This window comes from Marmota marmota, unplaced genomic scaffold (assembly GCF_001458135.2).
Source record: "Marmota marmota marmota unplaced genomic scaffold, marMar, whole genome shotgun sequence".
Lineage (NCBI taxonomy): Eukaryota > Metazoa > Chordata > Mammalia > Rodentia > Sciuridae > Marmota > Marmota marmota.
Genome location: NW_025999968.1, coordinates 63,364,745 through 63,380,719, shown reverse-complemented (window position 1 = coordinate 63,380,719; position 15,975 = coordinate 63,364,745). Strand labels below are relative to the sequence as shown.

General features: G+C 42.5%; 1 protein-coding gene across 16 annotated transcripts in view; it reads right to left on the bottom strand.

Moving 5' to 3' along the window:
* Positions 1-13,323, bottom strand: part of Pcbp3 (poly(rC) binding protein 3) — a 166,863-nt gene extending 153,540 nt beyond the window's left edge. For 12 of the 16 annotated variants that reach the window (XM_048803804.1, XM_048803803.1, XM_048803794.1 and 9 more), the window contains exon 1: positions 13,200-13,323. The gene's annotated coding sequence lies outside the window, so the exon portion shown is untranslated. The remainder of the gene's footprint in view (positions 1-13,199) is intronic. The other 4 variants (XM_048803795.1, XM_048803805.1, XM_048803796.1 and 1 more) reach the window with 2 other exon arrangements.
* Between the last annotated feature and the right edge of the window lie 2,652 nt (positions 13,324-15,975).

Sequence of the window (15,975 nt, the reverse complement as noted above, 5' to 3'; positions counted from 1 at the left end):
GTGGAGCTCGTGGCAGAGCAGGCATGGGACACGGGGAGGGATGCCCACCAACAGTGGGGAAGCCCAGAGTGTGGAGTGAGAGCTCTGGGAAGAGCATCCTGCACAAAGTGGGGGCAGGCCTGGCTGCAGAGAAGTGTGCTCCTGGGATTCTGCAGGCGTGGGTACAGGGTTGGGACGAGGACTTGCTGGGGAGGAGCAGATGGCAACTGCGGCTGAGTTCTGCCCTGGCAGGAACAGAAGCAAGGGGAAGGAACCTGAAGGGCCCAACTTTATTAATTATTTTTCTAAAAAAAATATTTGAGATGAAAACAATATTTTCATTTTTCATAAAATTATAAATGTGTACCCTTTTAAAAATTAAATAATTCTACAAAGTTTACCATGAAAGATAGTGTTTCCCCTTACTGCCACCTTGTTTCTGTGTCATAGACCACTTTTCATTCTCCTGTGGTATCAACCTTGCTCTAGATTCCTTGTTATCACATCTGTATTGCTATCTTTGACTTTACAATGTTATTTATGTCCGACGGTTTACTTCCTGCTATGACAGATGAGAGGTGACTTCCTGTACCCATCCACGCCTCCTTACCCTCTCAAGGATGGCTCTGTGACTGCTCCTCCCACCCACAGCCAGGCCCTTCCTGTACACAGAGCTTGCGCTCACACTGTGGGCTTGTGTGGTATTCCCACACTTAGTAATTTCTCTCCCGTCTCAGCTGAGGTCAACTGCCCTCTGACCCTCACACACCAGGAACTCCCTCTGACCTCCTCTTGGGCCACTCCTGTGAGCCAGCTCCCGTGGTGCTCCTCATTTCACCTGCAGCCCTTTCCTCCCTCTTCCATCCATCCCCAGGTTTTCAAAATCTGGAACACAGCCGTGCTTTCAGTCTGGGACAGTCCCCTGCAGTGCTCAAGACTCCTGGGTCCCAGGGAGAAAGGGGCCCACCCTTATTGCCTCTCCCATTCTCAGAGGTACATGGTAATGCCATTTCCAAGACCTGAGGAGGCAATATAATGCCCTAACGCATACACACAACACACTAAACACACACTCACACGTGCCACACACATGTGCACCATCACGTCACACACACCTTCACAGGTCTCCCCAGAAACACCGTGTTCCTCTGCCAAGTGGGCCCTTGACACACATAGCAAAGCAAAGAGTGTGTGTGGAGTAACCACAGGTTTGCAAAGATGGGGCAGGTCACAACACTACCAAGGACTGGAAAGGGCAGGGACAATCACTCTGAGGCCCTTGTTGGAGCAACATTCGCTTGGGGCTAGCTCAGTCAGTTCCTCTGCTCAAACCTCCTGTCTGTACTCATTAGAGACAAGTGTTAAAGTTCTTATTCATATTTTCCAAATGTTCCAGTTCTAAAGTTCTTAGAGTAATAAAACAAAAATGTAAACAGCAAATAACCAATGCATTATTGCAAAGAATAAAAGTCCTTGAAGTAAATAAAAACTTTCATCAAAGATTGTTATCATTATTTCTTAGTTCCCAGATCTTAGTGTAGGGAAGATGGGGACAAGAGTGGCTGCATCATTAACCAGCTGCAGGGAGTGAAACTGCACTCATGAACCAGGAAAGGCCACCTGTGCTTCTCTGTGGAGGACTGCACTCACCTTGCTCTAAAGAAGTGGGGAAAGGTAAGCCACCATGTCTCCTGGGAAGCACCCACTGCAGATGAGCTCTGTTCTGCTTCCTGGCACCACCCAGGAGTCCCAGGGGGAACAACTGCAGGACCCAATCAGCATCGTCCATGGAAACAGAGCCATTCCATTCCAAGCACCTCAGTGCTCCTAACAGCTCCCTCTCCACCTACACAAGAGGCCACAAGTGCCCTACAAAAAGCTCCCTCCCTTTACTTAACTAAGGCCTCAGGAATTCTCAGAGAATCTGCCTGCTGCAGCCCTTTGGAACCTACTTGCATATAGCCTTGATGGTTCAAACCACACTGCACATCTCTGCTTCTCAATCTGGCTGCTCTGGGCCATCACTAGCTTGGAACCTGCTGAGCTGTGCAGCACCAACAGCTGGGCCCCAGCTCAGCACACTGGTTTATTTCCAAAACTGGAGGCCAGATCAGAACTCAAGTCCCCCTTCTGCCAGGAGGAAGAATTTAGACAACACCAAAGTCTGAGGGAAAAGAGGCATAGCACATAAACGGCATGGTTTGTATGTCTGAGTTCCAGAGGCCCTTCCCTTGAGATTTCTGTGAAAATTAGATCCAGAGTTGCACAATTATAAAATTAGATCCAGAGTTGCACAATTATAAAGCTGGTCCCAAGGCAATAAGGATTTGGATATCCTCTAAGAAGCAGGTATCATAACAGCTCTAGGATGAAAAAACAAAAACAAAACAGAAGCAACCTAGCACAGTGAGTGAGAAGACGAGACAGCTCCCCACTCAGTCATACTGCCATGCTCTATCCTCAGCCCAGCTCTACAACAATTGACCACATGCCTCATCATGGCTATAAGACCCTGACACACCCCAACTGCCACCCTAACCTTGCTCCTGCTTCTCCCCTCCACACACTGCTCTGGCCACACAGGCTCCTGGTGGCTCCATGAACACACCAAACAGGTCTTCCACAGCCTCTATTCTAGCTCCCCTTGTCCTGGAACCATTAATCCACAAGCACCCCTGGACTCACTCCTGCACCTTCTGCAAGGACCTGCTCAGATGCCCACCCTCCCTTGACCCATCCTGACTGCCATGCCCACGTGGCACCAGGACCTGCCCCCACTTCTTCGTTTCTTCCATAGCAGTCCTCACCGCCTGACATGCTACGGGAGGTATTTGCTGAAGGCATCCATGTTTTGTATCCCTCCACAAGGATGTCAGGATTCTTGAGGAGTGCCCAGCACATGCCAGGCACCCCTTGCACATCTACTAAATGAATGTCCACTTCCAGCAATTGCTGTTTCAGCAATTTGCTAATAAGAACTTTCCTCTGTGGAAAAGTCAGGATGCCAGTACTACCTCATAGATCCTGACCCTCACCACCATCTCACCTGGAGGACTGTCTTTTCTGAGTGAGTGGTGGTCCTGCCGCAGCAGACAGCTCTGGAAGGTCACTGGGCTGTGCCTGACGTGCCTTCTGATGGAGGTCTGCTAAGTCCAGGACAGCAAGGCAGCAATGGGCTGCCCCCAAGCCCACAGGAGAGGCTGTCACTGGGAGGTCCTCAGCAGCCATCACTGGGAAGTCACATGACAGGGCAGCTCTCTCTCCTCCCTTGCCACTTGCAACCAAGGTGCCTTGAGTGAGTTACTTCACTCTCCAAGCCTCAGGAAAGTGGGTAGAGAGTGATACTCGCCTCGAGGGACACTTTAAGATCTAAGCATGTGACTACTTGTGAAACAGTCAAGTCAAGAGAGCTGGCGCAAATCAGGGACCTCATAAACATTAGCAGCTACTACGGTTACCTTGCTTTCCACACAAGACTGCTTACAAACAAGTATTCTGCTGAAAACTTTGAAAACAGTATCTATAAGCCTTAGAAAAAGAAAACCCTCTTAATGATAAACCTGAAAGAAATATCTAAAGGTAGTTTTGCAAATCTAGAGCCAGGGCCCCATTGAGCATCTGAGACGCCACCCACCTGCCATGTGGCTAGAGGCACACACTGCACTACTCGTCACTGCTGGGCCAGTGGCACTGCTGCAACACAGGCATGAAGCCATGTCCACTCGAAGCCATTCACAACCAGCCCTCAAGCCCCTCCTGGACCACATCAGCTGAGCATTGGAGAAGAAAGGTTAATACAAAGGAGGATCAGGGGAGGAAAGCATGTGCAGCTCACACTGCCATTGCCCCCAGCCTGCCACAGGTCCCTCCCATGCTCTGATGTGAAACCAGGCACAAGGCCAAGCAAGACTTCAAATATCAGCTGATATAAAAAGCATTGTTCAGCCTAAAGGCGTGATCTCTACGACAGCACGGTGAGAAGCACTATTTATAGGGACGTGTGAAGCTCTCCCTCCATTGATAGTCCCATAGCCTAAGAAAACATAATTAAAATTGGAAATCATAGGTAGAAACAAATCCAAAGACAAAAGTCAACCTAGATATAAATTGATAAAATTTATATCTAGTTGATAAAATTTTATCAACCTAAAGTAATTTATTAAAATAATATATTCATAAGCCAGCTATTTGAAGGTCAAAGGTAGGTTCCCTGGGAAAGAATTCCCTTACACATGATTAGATTTAAATTGGGTCTGAACTTAGATTGATAAAATCTTAGTGTCTCAGCTATCCCAAACTGACCCATAGTCCTATACCTGCCTGAAATCTGGGGCAGAATGGATCCTCAAATTCCTCTAAACTCATGGGGAGTAGCCTGGGGAAGAAAAGGTTAGGCCTGATGGGACACCCCAAGATGCCCACAGGGTCTCGGCCCCACTCTGCAGAGCATTTCACCTACAGGACAGAATGAAGCGTCCACCCCACACAGGGCAAACAAGCAGGTAAACCACATGCAGGGATGACTGCCCACAGTCAGATGTCCAGTGATGCCTAAAGACTGCAGGAACAGAATGTCCACTTCCAGCAAGGACAGAGGCAGATTGGCTGCACTGACTCCCACTCTAGATGGTTAACCAAATACAGGAACCAGGGGTTTTCAGATGTGGAACCACAGGCAGCATAGGGCGATGACCCTGAGAAAAGGGAAGCAAATAGAGTATATCCTGTGGTTGCCCCGGCCTGCAACCTGGGGAGTTTCCACAGCACAGGCAGAGGCAGAGGAGCCCCAACAGGGAGACAGGTGTCAAGAATGCAGGGTGGCAAAAGCACTCAAATCAGAGGGCAGAGAACCAGAAAGAGAAGAGCTGCTTGAAGAAACTCTCCCAAGAACCAAGGCAGATACCCTGGGCTCTCACCTGGACTCTTGATTGTACCTGTGAGTGAGTGAATCCCCTGAAGCCAGGGGAGGAACCAGAAAAGGAGAAACTCAAACAGCGTGGTGCTCAGGGTCCAGGAGGAGTGCGCACTCCCCACCTGGACTGAAGATCCTGGGTAGCATGGGGACAGTGGCATTACCTGAAGGAGTGTGACCTCTGTGATTGGGTCATGTCAGCACCACTAAGTCAGGCTCTGCTTAACAACTTAACAACAAGGAGAGACAAGAAAAGCATTTGAGGGCTGGGGTTGTGGCTCAGTGGTAGAGCGCTCACCTAGCATGTGCAAGGCCCTGGGTTCGATCCTCAGCACCACATAAAAATAAATAAATAAAACAAAGGTATTGTGTCCAACTACAACTAAAAAAATAAATATTTTTTTTAAAAAAAAGAAATGCATTTGAGAAAGATCCAAATGAAATGTCTAGAGATGAAAAGGACATCTGAGATGAAACTTATACTGCATGGGACTAGCTTCACATCAGACACCACAAAAGAAGAGAGGAGTCCATGTGGATGGACAATCTGTGTCGACAGAAATGACCCAAAACGAAGCAAAACAGCAGACTGACACACCTCCCCACCGCAATAGAGACTCACCATAGTGAAGAGCCAAGGGACAGCAGATCAGACAGCACAGACTTAAAAATATACACGACCAAGTTTCAAAAACTGGTAAAGATTATGGACAACACATAGATCGAGAAGGTCAACAACCATAAGACAACATGAAGGAAATTAAGGCATGGCAAAAAAAAAAAAAGAGAGAGAGAAAATTAAAAATCAGCCATAAAAAAACAAAATCATTAGTCTACTCATTAACTGCTCTTGTCACAAGACAACCAGAGAAGGAAGAGTGGTATGTGATCTCCATGAGGTAACCTCCTGGCTGTACATGTCCATAATATCACGTGTGTGCCTTCAGCATGCACAATAAAATTTATTTTTAAAATAGAGGAAACAAGTACAAAGGCACAAGCACCATGTGGTGGGCGGAGGACTGCTGGGGATGCAGTTAGAACAAGGAGGGACAACTGGCCACCACCAGAAGAGAACACCAGACACAGCAAACATGCCTTTCAAACACAAGCATAAAATGGGGGCTTCTCCCAATGAACATGGAAGTCACTCACAGTCCCACATGGCCAAACTACAGAAAAACCCAAAGAAGTCCAAGGAAAATACCAAGAAGAAATCTAGATTGACAAAAAGAAAAGGAAAGCACTAGAAACAGAAACCACATGAGCACACAAATCTTTTCCCTTAATTTTTTAAAATGTTTTTTTAGTTATAGTTGGACACAATACCTTTATTTTATTTATTTATTTTTATGTGATGCTGAGGATCGAACCCGATGTTGCATGTGCTACGCAAAGACTCTACTGCTGAGCCACAACCCCAGCCCCTTTCCCTTAATTTTTAACAGTGTTTTCAAAGGTAATGTGCCATTTAAAGCAAAAATAATAGCAATGTACTATGGGACTTATAACAATATAGAAGTAAAATGGCATGACAATAAAATGAAAAAATATAAATGAAAAGTAACATAAAGGCACGGAAAAGTGACAGAAATACTGTTGTAGGTCTTTACTATACGTGGACTGTGACAGGCTACGGATATATGCGATGAGTCCCAAAGTGATCCCGAAAAACAAAGAGATATAGCTAATAAGCTGGTAAAGGTGAGGATACTGATCACAAAAAGTACTCAATCCAAAATAAAGCAAAAAAAAAGAATAAGGACCTAATAAAAATGGGAAAAAATATAAAACTAATAGTCAAATGAGAAATTTATACTCAACTATATAAAAATTCATATTAAATATGAATGGTCTAAACAGTCCAATTAAAACACAAGAGATTTTACAACTCAGTAAAAAAGCAGAACCACAGTAAATGCTATCTATAAGAAACCCCTTTAAATATAAACATTCAGTTTAAAAGAAAAGGGATGGGAAATTATATACCAAGCTAACATTAATCATAAGAAAATCAGAATCACTTATAAAAACATCAAAAAAGTAGGTTTTAGAGAAAAAGTATATTACCAGAAGTAAATAAGGACATTATATAATAAAGGGGTCAATTTATCAAAAGAAAGTAATACTCCTAAATGCTTTTTTACATAATAAAGAGCTTACAATATATGAAGCAAAAACTGATAGGACCAAAAGAAATGACAAATTCACAATTATAGTGGGGGCTTTCCTCATTTTTCTCTCAATGATTTATTTTTTTAAAAACTACCCATAATATCAGTAAGGGATACAGAAGCAACATTATCCTCCAATTGACATTTACAGAACACTTCACACACAAAAACAATAGAATGCACATTCTTTTCAAATGGTCATGGAATATTTCTGAAGACCATACTCTGAGCCATTAAAAATGTTTCAATAGGGCTAGGGTTGTGACTCAAGTGGTAGCATGCTCACCTAGCATATATGAGGCACTGGGTTCCATTCTCAGCACCACATAAAAATAAAAATAAAAGATATTGTGTCCACCTAAAAAAACTAAAAAATAAACATTTTTTTAAAATGTTTCAATAAAACTTTAAAAGAATGAAATAAGAAAAATAATGTTTCCTGAACACAATCAAATTAAATTAGAAATCAATTAAATTAAAAACCACTAACATCTGAAAAGTCCTCCAAATACTTGGAAAATAAAGAGCATACATTTAAATAATACAGGTCAAAGAAGAAATTGTGACAAACATTCAAAAGAACTTTAACCCAAATAAGCATGAAAACACAATATTTTGTGGGATGCAGCAAAAGGGAAATTTACAGCACAAAATTTTATATATATATATATATATATATTAGGAAAAAACAGAAAGAGGTCTCAAATCAATTACCTATGCTACCTAAGACTAAAGGACAAAGTAAGCAGAAAGAAAAAAGAGTAGAAAAATACAGAAAATTAATGAAATTAAAAGTTGGTCTTTGATTAAGATCAATAATATTGATCAACATTGATCCAGAATAACCAGAGAAAAAAGGGAAAAAGATACAAATTAACAACATCAAGAATGATAAATAGAAATTATTACAGACAAAAACCAGACAACACAATTTTAAAAGTAGGCAAAATATGTGATCAAACACATCACCAAAGAAAATATATGAATGGCAAATAAGCACACAAAAGTGATGGTCCCACAGAGAAAGACAAATAAATATTGTCCAGACCATCCAGAACTATCTACAGCAATAAAGCACACAGGTCATGTAAAGATGTCTTCCTTCAGATTCTTAACACAGACAAAGAAACCTAAACACGGATGACCTACAAGAGAAGGACAAAAATGTCCATTAGACAGGGACAGACAGACCAGATTGTATCAAATATTTGTAACCCTTGGATAGGAGAGAAGGCCACCTGAGCGATGTGAACAGGGGGTTAGACTCCACTAATGCTCCAGAACAGTTAGGGCCCAGGGCAAGAGCACCATCCAGGATAGAAGGGGGCAAGCCCCTGCCAAATATGTGAAGCAAAAACTGCCACTTTTTAAAATCACATGATGAAACAGACCTTTTGAAGGGGAAGGCATTGTACCTAACATGAAATGCTTGCAATTCACAAGAACCTCTGATCAGACATCATCTGCTCAGGATTCAGGTGCTTTGCATGGGTAGGCACTCAGCAGAGCTACTGCTGATGGGTCCTGGGCCCACAGGAACCCATAGCCCAGGCTCCTGCATTGGCACGGGTTTGCAGACAGATACTCCCCAGCATTGTACATGAAACCACACATCCACAACAGAACATGTTCATCAGAGATCAATAGACAAGTGATAAGAGTGATAAGTCTCCTGCTATGCCTCCGATCATGCTGGATGCCTTGAGCTCTTATCTGTAATTTTCCTACTTTTAGGTACACAGAGTTTCATAGAATACTGCAGCATCCAACCAGAGCATGCACCTAGTGTAGACATGCTCCTTACTTCTGGAGGAATGGTTCTGACAGACACAGCCTCTGCATTCCACCAGCCTGAAACAGAGCCAGCAGCACTGCTCCAGCTATGGGAGGAGGGCTCCTTCTAGATCCACTGAGGCCTCCATCCCAAAGCTGGTTTTCCCTGGCTCTTACCTCCGTCACCATACCACCCCCTACACCCATACATCTGATGCCCCCTGTCATTCTCAGTCTCACAATGACACTATTATGTTGGTGGTTTTAAGCTGGGCACACCTGGTAATGTGACTCCTAGAAATCTGCTCATAGGTCCCATTTTTGCTAAATGTGTTGCAAGGGCTTAGACTTTGACAGATCTCACTGGAGGAAGAAGAGCAAATACTACTATTTTTATCCAAATACTAAGCAGACCACAGCAAGGATCTGACTTTAGGGTAGCTTGGTTGAATTTCTCCAGGTCTAGGGGACAAAGTATCTCATCAGCTTGCCCCCTGTAGGAAAGTAGAGTCCTACAGTGCCAACAAGAAGCAGAAGGTAGGGAAACAAGGGGAAAGAGGCCTCCATGGGGTAAGGACAAGCAAGGATGACCCATCCCAATTCCCTCCACAGAATCACCAGGTAATCATCATTTCTAAGTAATGAGCCCTCTTGGAGACAGTCTCACAGAAAGAAGGACTCAGTCAGGGCTGAGCTCTTACTCCACCTCAAAAAGCAGCATCCTGAGGCCACTGCTTGGCTGTGATGCAAGTGACAAGGCTAGAGGACGCAGACCATGCATACCCAACCTTTCCAGGGTCTGGTCACCCACATATTCTTTCCTCCATGCAGACACTGGGGACACTGAGTTCCTCTGCACGTGGGTTCAGTGTCTTCTCACCTACCTGCTCGCTTCCACCCACATATTTCAGGTGAGTGCGAGCACAGACACATGTTTCAGTCTTTCTAAATTATATTTATGGACTTTATTCATGATCAACTTGCAATAATATATAAAAGGGTTTTTACTCTAATTTCAGTACATGGACCTACTAAGTTTAAATTTAAACTGCATTATTGATACTGTCCTAGTTCTCTGAGTGGGCAACTCTCATCACCAGGACCAGAAACAGGAAGTACTGAAGTTGCCTAAATACATCTGCTGGACTTTCCAGATGGTAATCGATCAGTGACAAAGAATCTGTCCTGCAAAGCTCAGCCTCAGAACCTCCCAGGATGGCAGGTTCCCTGCAGAGGTAGCCCCGGCCCTACTATCCAACACAATGGCCAGCTGCAGAACACACATCTGCCCTCTGTGTGGAAAGCATGAAAAGTATAGAAAAGTGCAAGAAACATGTCTAAAAGCACTTCCAAGCATTTTACACAAACAGCAGTATTTTCTCCTAAGCACATCTACCTATTTTTAAAACAAATGACATCAATTATATGTTCTTTCAGAACAAAGTAGTATATCTATATCTGTAACATCTGGAGAAATTTATCATGAGTTTTTTTAGCCTTTTAACATTGTGTATTGACATCCAAAGAAACCTATGAAAATCAAACATCTAGTATTCAAGATTACCTGGATTACTTTTATGCTTAGAAAATGCTTCCGCAGCTCAAAGATCAGATTAATATTCACATCGAGTAATAACAACATATATTCATTTTCCTATGAATATGTAAGTGGTATGTATTCATTGAGGAAAATTTAGAAAATTCAGAAATTTGTGCAACAGAGATCAGCAGCAATTCCAGCTCTCAGAGACAAATGCTAAGGCTGAACTTCCCAAAGCCCTTAAATGCACATGTAATGTGCCACAAACCAGGCACACACACACTCACCTGCATTTCATGCCATACTATTTTCACATATACTGCCAGCTTTTTCATGTCATGAATCTTTTCTACGACACAAGTTGATGCCTAATGTTCTATTGTGCTGTAGAGTATAGTTATCATTAAGTCCTCTATTGTTGGGCATTTGGACTGTTTCCAATTGTGAATTATTTAAGTAATGCTATAATAAACATTTTCCATGTGTAAATATAACACTTATCTGACTGTCTTCTGAATGCAAATTCATTAGAATTTTCAGCCAAAGTCGATAAATATTTTTGAAATTTTTGATACACATGGACAAACAGTCCTCCAAATGCCTCTGACAGTCAACCTCTCAGACACATGAGATGGCACCCTTGGTCTCTGATTTGTGACCACAATCCTACACTGTAAACCTTTAAAGACCCAAGCCAGTAAGACAGTCTATGATGACACACGTGCACTGTCCTCATCTGTGAACAGAGGCTCAGCACCCTTCCATGTTGGTTAGTGAAATGCCTGCTCAGCACCTGACAGTGATATAACTGGGTGGAATCAGTGAGAGACAAGAGGTGTGCAGAAAGAAAGAGGCATCATTAATTTCTAGTCAAAATTTCAACAAATTTAGGTACACTGAAGAGAAAAAATTCTGGCATTTTTATATTAGAATAATTTTTAGATGGACCAAAGTATAATAGAATAAAATTGGACCAGGGTAGAACTCACTGTGATCTCAGTGTATAAAGATTTGTCTCTAGTTCTCTCACCAAAGTTAGACTCCACGAATACTCATGGACACTCTGGAGCCAAGAGTTTAGACTCTCATCCTTCTCTTTGCAGGGGTGGGGTGATTTACCAAATAACTGCTTCCATAACTTGAGGGAGGAAAAAAAAAATCACAGGGCCTGAAACATGGTGTCTGACCATAAAACAAAACATCTGGAGGCAGCCCAGATGGGTCTCCAGCCACACTGCAGCCATCTCTGCACTCAAAAGAATAAATGATCATTCTAGTTCCAAGTCTAAAACAGGAGCTCAAGCTGAACTCAAAGTCCAAATCATCTCAGAATGTGCAACCCAGTCTCCGATCTCATCAACTCACTGGTCTGACATGTGCAGCCTGCTTCCTATTGGTCTGAGATGCTACTGCTAACCTGTTTCAGTTACCTACAGAGGCAAGGCAAGAGAGGCATCGGTATAACCACTGCAACCCTACAAAGGGAACCAAAGAGGTGATGGGGAACTAAAACTGTTGTGCAGATATCTTTCAGAGGTCTAGATGCAGTAATAAATTCTGTGAACACTGCATTTTTGCACGTTTTTACTGCGTATGTGTTTAATAAGTCACTAATAAGAATAAGTCGCTAACACTACTAAAACTGGTTTTTAAAAACTGATTAGTGGGGCTGGGGATGTGGCTCAAGCGGTAGCGTGCTTGCCTGGCATGCACGGGGTGCTGTGTTTGATCCTCAGCACCACATAAAAATTTAAAAAAATAAAGATGTTGTGTCTACCAAAAACTAAAAAATAAATATTAAAAAAAAACTGATTAGTATGTGTATTTAACATATTGATCCCAGAATAAAGTACAAACAGAAGCAATGTTCTTCCTATACAAACACTTGCTGTTTCCCACTGCTGGCTGCCTTTTCATGTCCATCTGGACATGCCAGGTCCATAGTTACATGGTTGTTGCACAATGCACTTTCTCTTGCCAACCTCGGGACGCAGTGTGTGGTGACTCTGCCTGTGGAGGTTCTGGGGTCTGGTGATTGCTCAGCTCCAGATGTATTATCGAGACTGTAGTTACACTAAAAACGTTTCCCTCTTCTGCTTCTAGAGTGACCTCTCTCTACCCATGCCCCTGCCCATTCCTCATTGTCAGCTCTCCCAGCAATGGCCTGGCTTGCACCCTCCCCTCGGTAGTCCCCATTTGCCCATGCCCATGTGGAGCCGACCCTCTCCACAGCCTTAGTCACACAGCTACGTGCTAGGGCACCACAGGCTTGCCTATCTGGCCATGGCTGAGACACAAAGGCACATACTCACTCCCTGCATTCCACCTGTGTGTTTGACACAAGACAGAACTTCCAGGAGCCAGGCTCCAGACTACTTGCCTCCCATTAGCCCCACATTGTTCTCCCTTCCTCAGCTTTCTAGAATGTTTTGACATAACAATCAGCAGCCCTGCACTACTGTTCTTTTCTAAAATTTGATAGCTACTTTTATACAAATTATTTCCTTGTGACATTTAAAAGCAGTTAATCAATCTCCATAAAATATCCTGTAGCAACCACATTCAGTTAAAAAAATTTATGTATAAAACATAGTAGGTAACCGACATCATTGGGAATGGCAGGGTAATGACCACCAACAGCTCTCCCCTCCATAAAATCAAAGAGAAAACTGGAAAAAAATGGTCATAATTAACTTTTAAGAACTCTGAAAATTAATCAAGAGGTTGCAGCAATCCAAGGGTCATCTGTTCAAGGAAAAAAAGACAAACAAACAAACTGAATCTTCGCAAAAATGGCAAGCTTTGTGGCACTGTCACTTACCCTGCTCCCATCCCCTTCCCCAGTTCCAGGAGAGCTCTGCAGTCAGGAGCAGCAGCCACAGCAGGGAAGGCAGAGCAGGGGCTTCCTCCACAGCTCTGAGCACCTGCATTTGAAAGAGAAGGAGGATCAGTAAGCCAAATTCCTACCTTAAGGAACAAGAAAAAACAGAGAAAACCAATCCCATATCAAGCAGATTAAAGGAAATAGCAAATGCTCAAGCAAAAATAAACAGTAGAAAAACAAGACCAAAAGCTGGCTCCTTGAAAAGAGCAACACTGAGAAACCTTTTTCCAGATTAAAAAAAGAGAAAGAGAAGACTCAACTAGGAATGAAAGCAGATGTTACTTTCAAATTTACAGAGGAAGTATTACAAGGAGACACTATGGGCAATTTACATGAACAAATTAGATAAACTAGATGAAGTGAACAAATTCCTAGAAATACGTACAGATTATAAACACTGACTCAAGAAAAAATAGAAAGCTGAATAAACCCCAAGAGATTGAATTAGTAATCAAAAAACTTTCCATAAGAAACCAGGTCCAGGATCAGGTCGCTTCACTGGTGAATTATGCCAAATGCTTAAAGAAGAATTGACATCAATCCCTCACTAACTGTCCCAAAATGCAAAGGAGGAAAGGATAAATCCCACCTCATTTCATGAGGCCCATGGTTCCCAGACATCAAAACCAGAAGAGATCTCAGAGGAAAATTACAGACGAATATCTCTCGTGAACAGATGCACAACTTCACAACAAAATACCAAATCCATAAATACATGATAAAAAAAGAATCACACACCATCACCAAATAGAATTTACAAAAAAAAACCAAAAACGTTGGTTTAACTTTCAAAAGTCAATCAATGTGATATGTCATATTAAAGGAATAAAAGATAAAAATGCTTTTTTCCATTTTGTTGACTTCCGTTCTTAACCTTCTTCTACTTTTTGCTAAGTTCTTAGACACTTAAATGATGGATCAACTACAAGGCTTTTATTTATATTGTTAGAGTTGTTCAATTTTAGATATTTCCATTGGAACTTCCTCCTTAAATAGAATGCTTTTCAGTGTTTTAAAATGTCTTATATAAAAGTCTTCTTTCTCAGTAGCTTTTATTATTGAGTTCTGACTTAACTACTTTGATCAAAGAACATGGTCTGAGAGAATGTGCAACTTGCTTTGTGACCAAATACACGGACAGATTTGGGGACCGTTTTTTGTGCCTCAAGAGAATATGTGCACTATAGTTGGCCACATTTTTATATGGTGAAGACATAAAGCTCGATGTATTTACCACTAAAATCATGAATACTTTTATTTTTGTGTGTGCACTTGACTTATTGATTACTAAAAAAGGAACATCAAAATACCTCACTTGATTGCAATGAGTTAAGTTTTTTGATTACTAATTCAATTGTAAGTCAGCCATTTTTCTTCTACATTCTAAACTTTAGTTATTACACATAGATAAATTCTCTATGTACTGTGAGGTTTGGCTATTAGCTAGTCGTATACCACCTATGGTGTCTTGGTCAAGGACAGACCACACATAATCAGGAAGCCCCATCAAACTGTATTGCAGCTGCGCTGAGCATGGTGGCATACCCCTGTAGTCACAGCTGCTCAGGAGACTGAGGCACAGAAGGCTTGAGCCTGAGAGTTGGAGACCAGCCTGGGAAACACAGCAAGACAAACAACAACAGATGATAATTGAGCTAAACCGTCCCTGGTTGGCAGTGTGACAGCCGTGGCAATGCCACAGCATAATGCCATGCTCACATGGTGGTGCTGGTCTAAACAAACCTGCTGCTGCCCACTGCATCCCAGTACAGAGCTCACCACTATCTAAAGCACACAGTTCACTCTGGCAATGACAATGCCTGTTTATTGTTTACCACGCTACACTTCAGTCACTGTCTTAGAGCGCATTCTTTCTGCTTGGAAAAAGCACAGCTTGCTGTACGGCCACCTCATCCAGCTCCCGGATTCCAGAAGGCCCTGTTATCACAGAGGATGATGGCTCCACACATGCCACTGCCCTGAAGACCTTCCAGCAGAACAAGAAGTGGAGGTAGAAGACTGTGACACTGATGATTGTGACCCTGCACAGGCCTACACTAACATGACTGCTTCTCTTAGTTTTTAACAAATACTTAAAATTTTTTCTTAAAATTTAATTTAGAAATAGAAAAACATTTACAGAATAAGAATATAAAGAATATAAAATACTTTTTGCAATAAACACAATATGCTTCTGTTTAAAGTGTTATTACAAAAGTATTAAAAAGTTTTAAAAATTAAAGTTTATAAAGTAAAAAAGTCACAACAGGAAAAAAAAAAAGCTTAATATCAAATGGAAAAAAAAAAAAAATCTTTTGCTGTAAAGTTAGTGTGGCCTAAATGGACAGTTTTACAAAGGCTACAGGCGTCTACAGCAAGGTCCCACCACACACCAACTCACCCACAGCCACTTCCAGTCCTGCCAGCTCCACTCATGGTGAGTGCCCTTTAGATCTGGATCTCCTCATGAGACCTCCACAGAAGCAGGCAAGGACAGGATTCACAGGACAGGGGTCTACCTATGACACAAGGGTAGCTTAAGCCTATGCACACAGAGAACCTGTGTGGAGTGGACTGGCCACATGTCACATGGCTATACATCTTCCCTGTCACCCTCAGCAGCATGGTGGGAATTAGGCAGACTCTCATCCCAGGGACCTGTGTGAATGGCCCAAAAGGAGAGGGCTCAGAGTCCTTCTGCCTGAGGTACACT